The 13,752-nt window shown below is 53.8% G+C and overlaps 1 long non-coding RNA gene across 1 annotated transcript in view; it reads left to right on the forward strand.

Moving 5' to 3' along the window:
• LOC144299738 (uncharacterized) overlaps positions 1 to 13,752 on the forward strand; it is a 41,509-nt gene extending 27,757 nt beyond the window's left edge. Inside the window, exons 2-4 of the long non-coding RNA XR_013366409.1 lie at positions 1,597 to 1,644; positions 12,898 to 13,077; positions 13,401 to 13,752. This is a non-coding gene — a long non-coding RNA (uncharacterized LOC144299738). The remainder of the gene's footprint in view (positions 1 to 1,596; positions 1,645 to 12,897; positions 13,078 to 13,400) is intronic.

The following is a 13,752-nucleotide window of genomic DNA, read 5'->3' on the forward strand; positions in this document are numbered from 1 at the left end:
GCGGGCCTGTTTTCTGGTTGGGAAGATTGAATTCAGAGAGTGCTGGGGGGCTTGCTAAAAGGTCACATCTGTTAGTTGGACTAGAGCCAGGTTTCTGGACTCTCTGCCCAGTGCTCTGCCTGCGTACTATTTCTTTACAATTTTTTATTCCCGTGTGAAAGCTAACACGGTAACACAAAAACATGGGTGCAGGTTAATGAATAATTACCAAGCAGACACCACATAGCCCCCCTGCTTTTGCCCCAGTGGTGACCAGCATCCTAGCTTTTTTTTTTTTTAAATTTTACTTATTTATTCATGAGAGACACAGAGCATGAGAGAGAGAGAGAGAGAGAGAGAGGGAGAGAGGCAGACACAGGCCAAGGGAGAAGCAGGCTCCATGTAGGGAACCCGACGTGGGACTTGATCCTGGGTCTCTAGGATCACACCCTGGGCTGAAGGCAGCGCTAAACCGCTGGGCCACTGGAGCTGCCCAGCATCCTAGCTTTTTGTGGGACTCTCCTTTATTCTGTCTGGCGTGACCACCTCTGTGGGCCTCTGTACGTGTGAAAGTTGGGTTTTGCCTTTCCCGGAATCGTGTAGGTTGAACGATGGTGTGTGCAGCCGTGTGCAGCCCTTTGAGCCTGGCGTCTGCTCGGCACGTTAGCCTGAGTTCCTTCCATCTGGTTGTGTGCACCCGTACGTTGTTGCATGTTACCGGGGAGGAGCAGTGTTCTGGGGTACGCCTGTTGGTGGACAGCTGGATTGTTTGCAGATTTGGGGGGATTACGAATAAAGCCCTAACAGACGTTTTGCGCAGAGTCTTTATGAGGCGTGGTGGTTTCATTTCTCCCATGTAACTGCCCAGGGGTAGGATTGCTGGGTCCCTGATCACCAGACACTTGGTGTCTGTCTGGCTTTCATCTTAACCATCCCGGTCAGTGTGTAGTTAGCGGACCCTGGGGGTTTTAACTTAAACTTTCCTGATGGCTAGTGACCTCCAACAGTTTTTCATGTGCTCACGGGCCATTCGTATATCAACTTTTGTGAAGTGCTCTCAAGTCTTTTGTCTGCTTTTCTCTTGGGTTGACTGGCTCTTTCTTGTTTCTTTGTGGGATTCCTTTATATATTCTGGACACTGGTTTTCATTGGACTGTTTCTGACTTTGAATGGTGATGTGGAAATTCATGAGTGAGAATAGCAGGTGTGCTCTTTCAGGTATCCCTCACTGGTGCCTAGGGTCCTCTTGAGAAGTTTGTGGGGCACGTAGTTCACAGTGACACTGTGATCTGGGCTCCTAGCTCCTCGGTGGCCCTCCTCGTTGTAACCACACAGCCCGGTTTGGAATCCCAGCTCTGTGACTTCCTGGCAGTGGGACTGGGGGCCACGAGACTTTGATTCTCTGAGGCTCTGTGTCCCTGTCTGTCACCTCTGGTAGCACTGCCTGCCTCACAGGGTGGTGGCAGGGAAGTGCGTGGCCTCCCACGTGCGGCGTACCAGGCACAGACCGGTGGGCCGCACTGTTGCTGCCCACATGTTGATGTGGCTGTGCCATACATAGCTCATGTGTGGAGGCTGCTGACTTTTTACTAACAAGACTCGTATTTTCTCCTGCAGGTCTCCCGGGCTCTTTGAGGACTCGGAGTTGCTTGGAGGCTGATTCTGGTAGGTTCACAGCTGTCCCCACTCATTGCCTCCAGCAGACTCATGTGGCTGGGACCTTCTCGTGGGTGGGATCAGGAATTTCTGGGGAAGCAGAGATTCCTCCTGGTGGATGTGGTTGGCGGCCCAGTGTGACCTTGTGGGGTGGGATCTGGCACCGTAGTTGCCCAGGGTGGGGAATGGTTGGGGCACTTGGGGTCCCCTGGGGACGGGTTATGATGCCTGAGAGAAGGGGCAGTTCCTGACAGTGTAGATGTGGGATGGTGGGTTTTCTCTGTCTCTGGGGTTCATGGGCACATTGCTGTTGTGCTCTGAGGGTCGCTGCAGGCTTGGGAATGGACGGGCCTGTGGAAAGGCCCTGGTGTTGGGGTGGCAGGTATTGGAGGACGTCCTCGGGCTAGACATCCGTGTGCCAACGTGGCCGCCATACCAGTGTTCCAAGCCCCAGCACTGCCACTTTGATGCTGGGCACCCAGGGCAGGTCACTTCATCTCTCTAGGCCTCCATTTCTCCACCTGTCAAGTAGGGGCGCCATCCGTACCACCTCATAGCATGGCAGTGATGGTTAAATGAGCTGATACAGGACAGAGCCTGGCATGGTGTGGGTGCTCCAGAAGCTTGTACCGCGGCTAGTGCTTTCCAGGTGTCGCCCATTTTGTGGGTCTCACAGTAATGCTCCCAAACGGGCTGCTTTCCGCATTTTACAAACCAGGAAACGAGGCACAGATGGGTCACCTGTCCCATATCTCAGCTAGAAGCTAAGAGCTGGGGCTTGAACCCTTTGTCGACCCTCCCAGGGAACCTGGCATATTCTTCCAACATGCTCATTTGGCAGCAAGCAGAGTAAGGCCCATAATGGGTAGGCCTGTGCCCACTGCCCGCATCTCCACCTGGTACATTGGATGGCTGGGGCTCTCCACCAGGGGGGTGGGGTAGGGGTCATACGGGCACTGGCGGGGTTTGGAAACCTCAGCGGGGAGGGAAGGCAGTCCAGGAGTGGGTCACGCGTGGTGGACAAAAGCTTGGAGCCAGGAATTCGGACATTGGTCTGGCTGGCACACAGTGTCGTTTATATCACATTGATTTTTAACTAGGAGAGGCATGGTGCTCCTGGGCAGGGACTCTGGAGTCTGGCTGTCTGTGTGCCAATCTCTCTTGGCCACTTATTATCTCTGTGACCCTAGCCATGGCTCTCTGTCACCCTGTGCCTCAGTTTTCCTACCTATGAAGTGGGGATATACCCAAATCTCTTCTCCCACAACCCCACAGGACTAATGATGAGTGGATTGTTGCTAAGATTTCTGTGTTTTTGTAATTTTTTTTTAAGCAGCTGGGAGACCTGTAGTGGAGGGAGCTACATCCACGGCCCCCTCTCCCCATGCCTGATCCCCATCCCTGGAGTCATGGGGCTTGGCTGGGGGAGGACAGACTACTGACCCAGGCCTGGCAACACCAAGGCCATGTCCTGGGAGACCCTGGTGGGCAAGCCAAGGATGCTCTATTCTCCTGCCTAAGAGTTGAAAGATTTGGAGAACTAGTGGAGGATGCCTCCCAGAGGGGCTGTGGGGAGGGGGTCCTGGGTCACAAGGTGAGCACCCAGCCCCAGCCCATGCCCTGGAGGAAGGGGTGGTCAGTGAGGGTGGCCTCATAAGTGGCAGCTAGGCCCCTTCCTGGCTCCATGGTTCCGTGACACTGAGTACAAGTCAGCGTGGTGGGGCGTGCATTTCTGTGAGCATGTGGTGCTTAGCAGGTAGTAAGTGCTTGTTCACTGCTCCCTGGGTCGTTCTTTACCTCTTACTGACAGAGCTGTTCCTCTGGGAGTGAAGAGGGGATGTCAGCCTGGCCTGGCCCCAAGGAGGGTTTGAGGGGGGCTGAGCCACTGGCAGAGCCCCAGCCTGACCAGCAGCTTCCATGGCAGGGCTGAGATCAAGCACTTTGTGCTTCTCTGGGTTTCAAAGCACCTCTCACCTTTGCCCCCTCTCCCCCCATCAAAGCCATACTGGGTGCAGGTGGGGACCTGGGAGGAATAGCCAGGGTTGCCTGTGCATCCCCATTCTGCATAGGGGTAAACTGAGGCTGAGAAGCAAGCAGAGGGTGTTCCAGCCCTTGTCCCTGACTGACACCCAGCCTGAAGCTGATGTCCTGGCTTCCCTGGTGGTTCTGCAGTGGGTAGGCCTCCCACAGACCTGGGCATGAATCCACTCCCAAGCCTCAGTTTTCTCATCTGCCAGATGGGTGTCCTACAGGGCTGTTGAGGGGATTGCTGGCCCCATAACAGGGCTCAGCACGTTCTGGCTCAGGCCTGGCTGCTGTTGAGAGGTTTTCCTCCTCTTCAGAAGACGTTCACTCACGAGAGTGATTATTTCTAAAGCACCTACTGTGTGCCAGGTGCTGTTTCAGGTGGTGGAGATGGAGCTGTGTGTTGGGTGGATGAGCACTCCGTCCTCCCTGGATGAGCAGGTAGTAAGCACGTTACATACACACAGTGTGTCCTGTGGTGGGGCGGGGGGGGGGCCGCAGGTGTGAAGAGCCAGCAGGAAAGGGGTTTTTTGGAAGGGCGTGTGTGGCTGGGGGTTGCAGTTTCTAATGGCTGGTAGACAGGGTAGTCCTACTTGAGAAGGTGGCATTGGAGCAGAGACCTGCAGGAGGGGAGGAAGGGAGCATGCAGGTCTCTGGAGGAAGGGTGTCCCGGGCAGAGGGAACATCTCATGGAAGGGCTCTGAGGCTGTGTGGAATGGGGTTCTTGGTTTGCAGGAGACTTGTGAAGTGGGGGGGTCTTCTTGGGGCAGGGGTCTCTCCCTTGCCGCCCACCCCCTGGGAGGCTAGAGGGATAAACAGGCTTGTAGGTTGCCTGTTTCCTGAGCCAGGCCCTCCCCTGGGCCCCAAGCAGTGAGTCTCATCATGGAGGTGGAGAGATGTGGGCATCACTGGAGGTATCCCCCAAAGGTGATGAGTCTAGCCAGGTTTGGGTGCTTCTGAGGTTGAAGGGAGACAGCCTTGCCCCCGGGGGCTAAGGGGCAGGGGAGGTCCCCTTCCTCCTCCTCCTCTGCCTCCTGGGCCTCCATCAATCTGCCTTACTGGCCTAATGGGGAACCTTCCTCCTATGGCTGAGTTATCTGCTTGTCATGCCGTAGCCCACCCGAGGACGATAAAAGGGCTTTTTGTCTGCAAGCACTTAGCTTCCTCCTCTGGGGCGATCCATCATGCCTGAGGAGGGAGGGAGGCAGACAGATGGGGGAGGGGGCAGAGGGGGTCCCAGGAGCCCCCCCCTGCAGGATCCAAGTGGCTCCTCGGCCTAGAGACTTGGCCTGTCTGGGGACAGGCAGGGATAGCTGGGAGGGGGCCACGGAAGGGCATGGAGGCAGAGCGACAAATGGAGACAGGGATGCCGTGTGGACCCTTGCCCCACAACTCCGTGTTGGCAGCTTGGGGGCCTTTCTGAGACCCTCACCTGGGGTGGTCTAGGGGGGGTCAGAGCTGGGGGGTGGGGGAGTGGGCATTTCTGAAATAAGAGGTAGCCCACGAGATGGGTGGAGGCCAAGGAGGACCTGTGTCCGAGATGGTAATATAACAGCTGCAGCAAACACTCGCGGCTCTCACGTCGCCTGAGACCCCCCCCTTCTAAGCACCTCATGGGATTATCTCATTTAATCCTGAGAGCCACCCCATGAAATGGGGACCGTTGTTGTCCTGTTCTATAGGTGAGGAAATCAAGGCTCAAGCAAGGTGTTGGGAGGTCCCCAAGCATGAAAGCCGCAGAGGGAGGGTTTGAACTTGGGGAGCCCGGCTCTGGAATCTTTGTGCTGGTGCATGTCACTGGAGGAGGTGGCATTTGGTTTGCGTGCCCCTGAGCCAGGTGTAGGGGTTGACCCTGGTGGCCGGGGGAGGGGGCCTTTCGGCATCCTAGGTGGAGGAGCTGTAGGATCCCTGGTGCACTGAGTGGGTGGGGCTTGCCAGGTAGCTCATGGTGGTGTAGAGATTGGGTGGGTGGGGGGGGTATGGGTGGAGGCTGAAAGCAGATGAGGGACTGGGGTAGCCAGGCTTTCTGGGTACCCTGGGGAGGAAGATCTGGACCCAGCAACCTGCAGGCAGACAAGTGTCCAGGTGTGTATGTTGGGAGGCTGGGCGGAAGGTTGGAGGGGGCTCAGCCGTGCAGGATCACACCTCTTGGAACTCCTGTTGGTCCCACTTGGGCGGTGGGTCCACTAGCTTTGTCCCTGGCTGGCCGGGGTCCCTGTCCCTCCACTGGGTGGAGGAAGTGATGTCTGGGGGTTCTCTGCCTTGGGCTAGCTGTCCTTCCTCCTTTCCTTCCTTCCCCCTCTTCCCCACCCCCTTCACTCCATTCCTCTCCATCTCTCCCTCCCCTTCCTCCCTCCATAACCCCCTCCTTCTTTCCTCCCCTTCCCACAACCCCCCTCCTTTTCCCCACAGGCCACCCTCAAATGACAGCAATTAATGGTGCCTCTGATGGCGGGCTGGGAGGACGAGGCTGACAGTTGAGCGTGTCTGCCTGTGGCTGGCCCTCTAATCGGGCCCCGGGGACGCCCCCTCCTGCCATGGCTCCCAGGCGCCGCCTGCCCGCTCCATCACTCACACGGTAGCAGGGAGCAGGGGCCGCCCTTGGCGGGCAGTCGCGTGTGAGCTGGTGAGGAAGCTACCCCCCCACCCAGTCCCTGTCATCCTTTTATTATTATCTTTTTTCTTTTCTAAATGGGGGGCTCTGGGGTGACCCTTGTCCTACCCCAGTTAATGTGCATGTGATGGCCAGGCCACCGACATGCCCTCCTCCCCCGGGACATCCTCTCTGCTGGCCAGCTCCTGTCCCCAAATGACCTCTTGGGTACTGTGCCGCCCTCAGGGCCAGCCCCTTCCCACAGGGCCCCCCTTCTTTTGTGTCTGCTCTCTTGGGTGGAGTCGAGGAGCCTTGTCCTGTTCTGGACACTGGGCATCGGTTAAATGCTGCAACCCTGGCAGCCAGGAGCCTTCAGTGGTGGGGGTCACTACCCAGACCTGGCGTCTTAGCTGGTTGTGGGTCTTGTGTGTGTTGTGGGGTGGGGGCAAGAACCCTGGCCGGTCCTGTCCACACTGGGCCTGGCGCTTGCTCATTCATCATTTTGCAGCAGCAATAATGAGGCCCCTGCTGTATGCCACAGCCTGCAGCTGGTGCTTTTCACCTCGGTTCATTTTATTCTACAATAACTCTCTGAGGAGAGTGCTATTTATAATGCTGCTTTTGTAGAGGGGGAGCCTGACAGGCAAGAGGCAAAGTGATTTGCCCTAAATGACCCAGCAAGGAAGGGATAAATCTGGGATGCAACCGTGACCTTCCTTGTTCAGGGCTCATAATTCAGGGCCATGAGGGCAACTTGGATGTACAGTGAGGGAAACAGCAGACCTGACTGGGAAGTGGGGAAGGAGCGCTGGGGGCACCTAAGTGGGGTTAGTGGTGTTGATTTATACATATGTCTTTCTCTGTTGTGGTTAACAAAAATCAGCCTTATTGAGACATGATTAACCTGGAGTATAAGACACACCCATTTTAAGGCTTCACTTCTGTTAAGTCCAGACGACTGAAAACACTCACATAACAACCACAACAATCAAGATATGGAGTGTTTCCATCTACCCCAACAGAATCCCCCTTCCCCCCACCAGAAGCACCCACTGATCTGCCACCGCAGAAGCTCTAGAATCTTCTAGATTTTTCAGAATAAAATGATAAAGAATGCATTTTTTAGTGTGTTTTGCTTCTTTCTGCATGTTTCTGAGATTCATCTGTGTCTTGGGACGTACCAGTAAATCCTTTTTTATTGCTGAGTAATAATAGCCCACATGTGAATGTGCTGCAGCTCATTTATCCCTTCATGAGTTATGGGCATAGAGGTTGTTTCCAGTTTGGGACTCTTGGGAATAAAGCTAGCAAGTCTTTATGCCTTCAACTGCTTTTTCTTCCCTTACTGCATTGGTAGAGACCCAGGGCTATGCTGGGTGGCAGCAGTTGGGTGTTTAGGGTTAGCTAGCTGTGGGAGTTGCTCTCTACACTCCCATTTTACAGATGAGTAAACTGAGGGCTCTGAGCAGTTAGGTGACTTATCTGAAGTGTTCTGCGAGAGTTGAGTGCTCTTTTTCCCCCTTGGAGCTGGGGCGTACCAGGCCCATGTGTTGCACTAAGGCCTTTGCTGGTCCAGAGGGTCGAGCCAGGAATTGATGGCTAGGCGGGACAAGAACCACCCCTCTTCCCCAAGGGTTTCCTCTGCTGCTGAGTGAGGGTGTGGTAGAGGTACCTTGCCTTCCGGGTCAGGCACTGTCTGCTGGCACTGCTGAGCGTGAACGGCAGGCCTTGCGTGATCCCGTTGTCTTGGGCAAAGTCACGCAGGCATTCCGGGAGTTATTTTTGGGGCAAGGCAGGAGCATGACATACGAGAGCCCAGGAATGGGGATGAGGACAAAGAGGGGAGCCTTCTCCTCCTCCTCCCTCACCTGAGGGGTGTTAGCTAAGATGACTTTTCGGGGAAGGAGGCCCGTAAATTAAATAAGCAATCCCGTAAATAAATAAGTAATGAAGTTAGTGGGGTGCCTAATTACATCAAATTCATAATTATGGATGGATGCCTGCCCGATAATTGTACTTGTTTTTAATCTTTGGCTCCAACATGCGTCTCTTTCCATCTGACAGTAATCCCTGCCCCAGCTGGAGGGAGGAGGGAGGCACTGCCTTGCAGGGCTCCCATTGAGCCTGGTGATGGGCCCTTCCTGGTGCCAGGGATCCAGGCAGACTTGTCTTCATCTTGCAGTCAGGTTTAAAAACCTACGCAAGTTTTGTAATGGCTGTAAATGACAGTAATAATAACACAGTTTGTAATAGTAATCCTGTTGCACTTTACATGTTATAATTTAATCTTCCAAAACCCTCTGTAAAGCAGAGATTGTTATCATCCCCATTTTATAGATGAGGAACCCGAGAAACAGAGAGGTTAAGTGACCTGCCTGAGGTCACACAGCCAGTGAGATTCAAACCCAGGCTGTCTATGTTGGGGCCTACGTCCTTCCCATTCTCCTGCCTCAATGTCTGGGTCATCCTGAGTGGGACTTCTGCTGTCTCTGTGCTGGGCGCTTTATGCATTTACTGTTGTTTCCTCAGCACATCCCTTTGAGGGAGATAGATGCTAATTTAGGGTGGCTCAAGGCCTCGCGAGGCTTTAAATGCTGAAAAGATTATGTCATGCTTTCCATGATTGCCATAAATCAAACAGAAACCATTCTGAACCATAAAATAAAAATGTTTGTTTTTCATTTAAAGACAAAGCAAGCCCATTGCTGAATTAAAATGACCTTCTTTCTAGATCTTGTCTTTCCCTTTTGGTGGCTTTGACTTGCTGGCACTGTGGACACTCCTCACCCTGCCAGGGGCTCTGTGTTGATGATCATTAGACCCATTTTCCAGATGATGGAACCAGGCTCCAGGAGGTGGCAGGACCTGAGTGAGGTCATAGTGGGTGGCGCTGGGCTTGCATTCTAACCAGCCCTTCCCCCCTGGCTTGGGGAATGGAGACCACCTCAGTACCTGCTGTGGAGGGGCTGCCTCTCTTGCCTGAGAAGTGAAGGGGGTCCCTGCTATGCTGGGTGGCCATGGCGAGTCCAGTTAGCCGTCTGTCTGATGGGAAGAGGAGACCAGCGGTGCCCATTTCATTCTGGGGATGTGGGGGTGGCTGGGGGCGGTGTTGTTATCACATGCAGTCCATGCAGACCCCGGACCGCCAGCCAGGCTTGACATCTTTTCTTTCACGCTGTTTGCCCTCTGTCTTGGGACATCTGAATTCTGAGCCCTTGGTATGCCTGGGCCTCTCTGGGGGAGTTGTCCTGCAGACTGCAGGGAGGGAACACCCTTTGGTTTCTGGGGAGTGCTCATGCAGCCAGATGGGGCCTGTGTTTTTGGCAGAGGCTGTGGTTTGGGCTGGCCTGGGGCATGCATTCCCCTGTGCTGACTTCAGGTTCTGGGGTTTGGGCTCTCTCCCTGCCCTCTTGCTGCAACCTGGGACACAGAGGAATTGAGGACAGACTCACATGAAGAGTTATATATCTTCATGGTGCTCTGGGGGATGGAGCAATCTAGAGAGGCTGCCTGGAAGGGCTGGAGCAGGCATGTTGAGCAATAATGAACTTAGCTTGGAGGAATCAGTGTGAGTAAAACACTCCAAACGAGACCTAGCATAGAGCAAATACTGTGTTTATTACCAAAGCTAACATTTCCTGACCATTTGCTTGCCTTAGTGCTATGCGAGGGTTTACCATTGCCACCATCACTGACATTAACTTAATTTCTAATGATTTCTGGCCATTTATTCTATGCCATGCTGTGATCTGAGTGTGTCGTATACGTTCATTCATATGGCAGCCCTGTGAGGTAGGTGCTCTGTTTTATACGTGGGGAAGCTGGGGGCGCAGAGAGGTTAAGTGACTTGCCCAAGGTCATACCGCTGGCAGAGTTGGGATTTGAACCCAGGCAGAGTGACTCTGTGCACCTGCTGTTAATTGTGGGGATTGTGCAGGCGTCACCTGTAGCTACTCCTGAGCCTAGAGCCAGACTAGATCTCTTGGCAGGGCTGCACCACCCATGGGCCAGGCTCCATATGCCACGTAGGGCTCTCAGGCATGCGTCAGCTGTTCTGGCCTGGGCGGGACTGGTCAGGATTTGAGGGGTCCGTTTTCTGCCTCCCTGCAGCCAGGCTGGTGTCCCAGTGGCCTTCTGGGGTGGGGCGGGGTATGTATACACAGCAAACAAGATGCCGGGGCCCCGCCTTGTGGATCCCATGGGCTGAAAGGGAGATCGGCAGTGCACAAAACAAATGTGGTGTTCCAAAATGGGGATATGCTGGCTGTGGGATAATGCAGGGTGGGTGACAACGCTGGTTTTGTGGGGAGGCTCATTTTAGGTCAAGGAATCAAGAGTGGTCTCGATGGAGGTGGCATTGGAACTGGGACCTAGACAACGAGAAGGAAGCAGGCATATGAAAAGAAGAGGAATGAGTGTCCTAGGTGTGGGAATAGTTTGTGCAAAGGCCCTGAGGCCATAATGTTTCAAGAATGTCGAGGAGGCCTACATGGCTGGAATGGAGCTAGGGGCGGCAGGAATGCTTCTCTGGATCTGAGGCTGTTCTATAGACCTCGGAGGTTGGATTCTTTCACATGTAAGGCAGAAACCAAGTTTAAAGGCTTTTGCTTCTCCCGTTTGTTCTTTTGTTCATTGATTAATTTACATTTATTGGGCACATGGAATGTTCTGGACATTGGTAGGCCACTGGGATCAAAATGATGGAAAAAGCAGGCATTGTCCATGCCTTTGAGGAGTTTAGTGTCCAGAAGGAGAGTGTTAGTAAAACAGGTGATACGGATGGTGGTAAGGGTCATGCTGTGGAGTTCAGGCTATCACTGGGGTATAATAAGGTCTGAATTTGTCTGTGGTCAGGACAGGCCTTCTTGGACAAGTGTGTCAATTGAGGGAAGACCCAAAGGTGATTGGTTAGGACTCCTGAGTTGTGGTAGAGTCACACTTAGGCTGGTTTGGGCCACAAGGAGGAATTAATAGGTGCTCACAAGGGCAAGGTTCAGGGTACGACAAGTTCGGGCATGGCTGGATCCAGTGGCTCAAACTGTGCCTTGGGGAAGCTGACTCTGTCTCAGCTCTGCTTCCTTCTGTGTGGGCCTTGTTTATAGGTAGGTTTATGCTACCAGTATAGCCAGCCAGGGGAAGGAGTCATCTGAAGCCCCAAGAGTGCCATTCCTTTCTCTTGTTTGTTATCCTTGCTGAGTGAGACCTTCAGTACTTGTTCAGCTATTTTCAACAGCTATGGGAGGTGGCTGGGGTGGGGGGAGGGGTTGGCCCAAACCAGATGCGATCAAAGAAGGGAATGAGGCAAAAGGGAGGGGTGGGGATTGTGGCTAACTGGCATGCTGGATATTCTGATTTTCTTCTTCAGCTAGAAATCTGGATTTTATGAGCAATGTCTTAATTTTTAAAAAACACTGCGTGTGCCAGAAAGAGCTTCCCTGTTGGCTGCAGCTGGCTGTCATCATTTTGTGGCCTCTGTTTTTAATGATGACTTTCATCTCAAAGTATTTTGCCCTTCATGATCTGGGGGCAGGGTATCCCATGGAATGTAACAGAAAGTCCCAGGGCTTGGGAAGTCACATTTAACGCCTCTGGAGATCCCATTTCTAAAAGTTGGGGCCCAAGGCCCTAGTAGTCCCTGCTAGAGCCCTCCAGTGGAGTTTGAGAGTCTGAGGGCCGTAAATCCTCGGGGTTAGTGACATAAGCTTGGGTACTACATTCCCTGTGTTCTAACCCTTGCCACTTCTAGCTTCCCGACCTGGGCAAGTCGCTTCACCCCTGTTCCTGGGTTTCCCCATCTGTAGAATGGGTCGGCTGTGCTCCTTAGTATTGCCCTAAGGCATAAAGGAGCACATGGAAGCCTGTTTCCCCAGTGCCTGGTGTGTTGGGAGTGTGTGTGTTCCCCTGGGCTGGTATTATCTGTCCTTCCTGGTTTGGGTCCTGAGATCCAGCTGGCAGAGGCCAGGAGCATTCCCTGACACCTCCTCCTTCCTCTGCTGCTGGGGCGTGGGCTCCCGGGGCCCCAGAACAGGCAGCCATCCGCCAGTTGCTCTGTGCCCTTTGCTGCGGGATGGCATTGCACTTGGACATGAGTGAGCAGTTAGCCCTGCCCACTGCAGCTCACAGCTGCTCTGGGTGGGGGTGGCCCCTTTGTAAAACAAAAACAGCACACAGGAAAAGAGCCCTACGGGACACGGCTTCTGTAGGTGGATGAAATGGTGGAGAAGGAAGGGTGCATCTTGGTCTGGCAAAGTCTCCTCCGTTCTGGGGCCAAGGCTGTGGCCCGTTTTGGCCTCCCTGTCAAGGAGGTCCATTTTGTGCAAGCCTTTTGGCGAGTGGCTCAGGGAAGGGGGGTCTCAGGGACCCCCTCTCTCAGGGAAGGGGGTCTGGGTTCCTCACTGTCTGCTTTTAGCTGGCTTCAGCCTCAAGAGGGCCGGCTGTGGAGTCCCTGGGGGGGATTCCTTGAGAGGCCCATGGGCCTGTCCCTGCACCTTCCGGCCTGGTTCCCTGGACTCAGTGCAGAAGGGAGAGGGGAGGCCCAGCACGTTGCTGAGCAAAGCATCTGATGCTGCCGAATCCAGTCTTGATCACGTAGTGGGTTGAGTTGTGTCTGCTTGGGTCCTGTAAATGTGACCTTGTTTGGACAGAGGGTCTTTGCAGATGCGATCAAGTCGAGCGTCTTGAGATGAGATCATCCTAGATTACGATGGGCCCAAAGTCTGACGACAGAAGTCCTTAAAAGAGAAGATACACAGAGAAGGCCCTTTGAAGATGGGAGCAGAGACAACGAGCAGAGGACCGCCCGGGGCCACCATGAGCTGGATGAGGTGAGGCAGGATCCTCCCCAGAGCCTGGATTTTGGGCTCCTGGCCTCCAGAGCTGTGAGAGAATAAATAGCTCTTGCTTTGAGCTATCCCCCCGCCCCCAGGTTTGTTGTAGTTTGTTTCAGCTGCCCTCGGACACTGATGCAGTTTTGTGAATTTTAAAGGCCTGTGTGTGGCCTCCTAGGCCTTGTACGTCTGCACCCTGGGACCCTCACCGGCCATCCCAGCCACGGTGGCCTCCTGGCCGCAGGGCCTTTGCTCTAGCTGTTTCCTCTGCCTGGCACCCTGTTTGCTGAGAAGTTTCCGCATCTGTCTGTCTTCTCCAGCCAGGCTGCTGCTGAATGGCCACCACTTCAGAAACCATTTGTTACGTGAATTACATCACATCTTCATCTGCTGTTGACTCCTGACCTCTTCCCGTGTTGGCTTCACGAGGGCAGGGGTCTTTGTCTTCAACTCCTCTGTCTGCCCAGTCACCTTGGTGGACAGTAGGGCCTCTGTATGTGTTTGTTGGGTGGCAGACTGGGGTCAGAGGCTCTTAGCTTATTGAACAGAGGTAAAACTCACATCATGTAAAATTAACCATTTTAAAGCAAACAATTCATTGTTTTTTTTTTTTTTTTATTCCCAAGTGATGTTGAACACAACCAATACCTTCCTCTAGTTCTAAAATATTTT

The sequence above is a fragment of the Canis aureus genome, chromosome 27, assembly GCF_053574225.1.
Source record: "Canis aureus isolate CA01 chromosome 27, VMU_Caureus_v.1.0, whole genome shotgun sequence".
Classification (NCBI taxonomy): Eukaryota; Metazoa; Chordata; class Mammalia; order Carnivora; family Canidae; genus Canis; species Canis aureus.